The 3,229-nt window shown below is 34.2% G+C and overlaps 1 long non-coding RNA gene across 1 annotated transcript; it reads left to right on the top strand.

The window, feature by feature from the left end:
- The first annotated feature begins 503 nt into the window (after nt 1-503).
- Nucleotides 504-2,479, top strand: LOC128080583 (uncharacterized). Its single transcript, XR_008206789.1, has 2 exons — nt 504-549; nt 1,578-2,479. It is a non-coding gene; the product is annotated as an uncharacterized LOC128080583 (long non-coding RNA).
- The last annotated feature ends 750 nt before the right edge of the window (nt 2,480-3,229 follow it).

Raw genomic sequence — 3,229 nt, forward strand, 5'->3', positions numbered from 1 at the left:
ATTTTTTTTTTCTATGTTGAAATGCCATCTTTTTTATATGTGTTTACCTTTTAATCTGTTAGATGCCAATTTTCCACATGCGAACTGTGGCAAAGAACATGCATCAGATGTGTGAAAATTAAATTATTACTTTCCTCATATTTCTTTATTTTCATATTTTTATAACAATTTCATTCTTCACAAATTGTAATGATTTGGCACCGAGCTCTTACTTTGAATTGTATCTAGAAAGTGAGATATAGAATCCTAGGATGATAAGAAGAATGAAAATGAGAAAACATAAGGAGAAGAAGATAAAAAACAAAAATTATTTATTCCAGGTTTTATGGGAACTGCTGAGTCACGGCCTGAACCTCTGATTGACCACCTGAGGCGAGCCATGACTCAGCCAGAGCACAGCACAGGTGAAGGCAATTCAGCTGTGCTGCCGGAAGGAGTGGAGTCTGGCTGCACCCCTCCTAGACCTATTTAAGAGCTGGCTGCCAGGGGGGATGGATCTCATCTGGAGATCCCTCCTTCTGGTGTTTTATGGGTGAGCCTGGCATAAGGGTAAGCCTTCCATTTATTCTCTTTTGTTACCATAATCTACTTTGCCCAACTCTCTTGTTTATTTTGTGATTGTAACATCTTAATATCCATTGATTATACACAGGTCCTCAATGAATCAGGATTTTTTAGGAAGTAACGTGAGCATAAACAAATAGAAACTACAGATGGCTAAGATAAAAGAAAGCTAATTCTGGTATTTTCTGAGAGACCCACCTTGAACTGTAGTATTTTATGTATCATTATATTTTTAAAATGCAAAATATATTGTATTGTACGGAATCATATACTTCATAGACCAACATACAAAGGAATGTCTTTGCGTGTGTGTGCATGTGTATACTTGAAAAGAAATCCTGAACCATAGGCATCTGTGATTTTCTGAGTTTATGTGAATGTTTTGTTTCAAAACTATGGAGCTGTATAATCTGGATTTTTCTTTGAATAAAATACATGTGAGTACACAAGCTAATCAGATTTTTAACTAAAAATAGCCACTTCAGCTGAGTGTATGCAAAAAAATAGCACTTATTACAATTGAAGATGTTGTCAAAGCCCACTATACTTCGTTATGTAATTGTGAATAAAACACTTGGTTTGCTTGATTCTCTAGCTAATTAAAAAAAAAGGAAAGAAAAGAAAAGGTAGCCAGTTGCACTATCAATACATAGAAGAAATTGCATATTGAGCTAATAAAAGACAACTCCAGGAGACACGGGATGTAGAATAGTTGAAGAGATAAGCTGCATGCATAAGAGGCTGTAAAATGCCTGAGACTTTCTGCCTGTGTAAATAGATGGAGATGTATAATTTAGATTTTGGATAAAGCAATCAAAGATACATAGAAAAAAAAGATACTTTGAAGGTGTAATAACTGACTAAGAAGATGTGGGTTTTATTCACACAGCGTTATGTGATGAGAACACAGGCTTATGGGAGATATTTCCTATCCTTGTCAACTAATGAATGGCTAAATAAAGCAGCAAAGTGCTGATCTCCGTTGTCCCTGAAACGGTTGTTTGTATGGAGAGATTACTGCTTTCTGGCCTCACATTTGCTTCAAGATGGAAAATCCTGACTCAGCCAAGAAGCCTGAAGCAAGAAGCCCACATAAGCCACCAAGAGGTTCAAAGCAAAGCCACAACTATCAACAGAAATCTGAGGAAGTATTGGCAGTGTCTGCACATTAGATTCTTCTGAATATTCATTCACTGATACAGAAATCAAAAATCAGAGTATATGAATGACCTTGGCAGGGAAAATATATACAGCAGATGTTCAATTATGCTCCTTTAAAAAGATGTTTTTGCTGCAGCACTAAAATATATTTCATGCATATCAGTTCTTACATCAGTGTTCTGTCTTCTCAAGAAATTACACTTGTTTGCTCTTTAAAAAAATGCATAGATTGATATCACAATTAATAAGCATATGGGGAAAATGTAAGGTGCTTTAAAAAGAAAATAAACTGACGTTCACACTGCAAGCTTCAGAAATTTAATATTTCTGTCACAAGTATAAAACAATTGGGGCAGTGATTATTTCATCTACCTCCCACTACTATCTTCAAATAGCAAATTAAAGTTTTATTTGGTATGACTGTTTCTTCATTCAGAGAACTGAAGTTCTGAAGCTCACATATTATAGCGTGTTTTGAAAATGCTTTTTCCTTACAGTCATTAACCTTATAGAATCGGTCAAAACCATGAACTGGAAAATGTTGCAGGGAAAGAATAAATGCAAATGACATCTGAGAATAATCATTACAACTTTTAGAGGGTCTCTAAAGTCCTTTCTGTGTCTTGTGATCTCCCTTCCTATCAGTCTGAGGTAGAAAAAGATACTTCCTGAATTTGGGTGCAAGGAAAATAAAAAGTAAAAGAAGAAGAAGAAAGATGAAAAGAAAAAGAGGCCTAAATGTAAAACACATTTTTTTTATTTTTTTTTTTTAAAAGACAGCCTGGTGACCCCAGAGATTAGCATCAGATAAAATGTCGGAACTATACTTACAAATATGAGAAATACATAAACATCTGATTAGTGGCTTTAAGTAAAAAGAATAAAAATTTTAAAAGCAGTATAAAAAAATCAAAATGACTAAAAAATATTCTTTTGATGTGAGATACCAATCATGATTTTTTTCCATAGAAATGACAGTATTGATATGATTATGTGAGGAAACTAGATAAACTTGGTTCATAAAGATCTTGGAAAATTCAGTTAGTTTGAATGCATTACACCGTTGAGGTATATCTTATTAAAATACAAAACATAACCTCTTCCTTACTAGTTAATTTATATAGTTGGAAGCCACTATACCCTTTGAAAACTCAATAACTGCAAATGCTTTTGATCAGTCCATGTGCGAGTCAGAGATAGTGTGAAATCAAGAGGCTACAGAAAACTCAGATTCCTTTACAGAAAGGAAAATCTTCCCGCTTCCCCCAGGAAGTCTCTGATTTTTACGACATCTACTTTGAATGAATCTTCTTACCAAATGAAAATAGTGCTCTACATATATCCTTTTTACACAGTATACCTTTTAGTTTAGTTTATTTTAGACTAAAATGAGTACTAGAGCGAAAAAGGATTAAAGTCTTTGCTTTCCTCTAGTCTTCTTGAACCTATGGCAGTGGAGTTGTATCTAGACAACCTTTAAGATCCCTTCCAATACAAGATATTC

This window comes from Tympanuchus pallidicinctus, unplaced genomic scaffold, assembly GCF_026119805.1.
Source record: "Tympanuchus pallidicinctus isolate F22 unplaced genomic scaffold, pur_lepc_1.0 scaffold2, whole genome shotgun sequence".
NCBI lineage: Eukaryota > Metazoa > Chordata > Aves > Galliformes > Phasianidae > Tympanuchus > Tympanuchus pallidicinctus.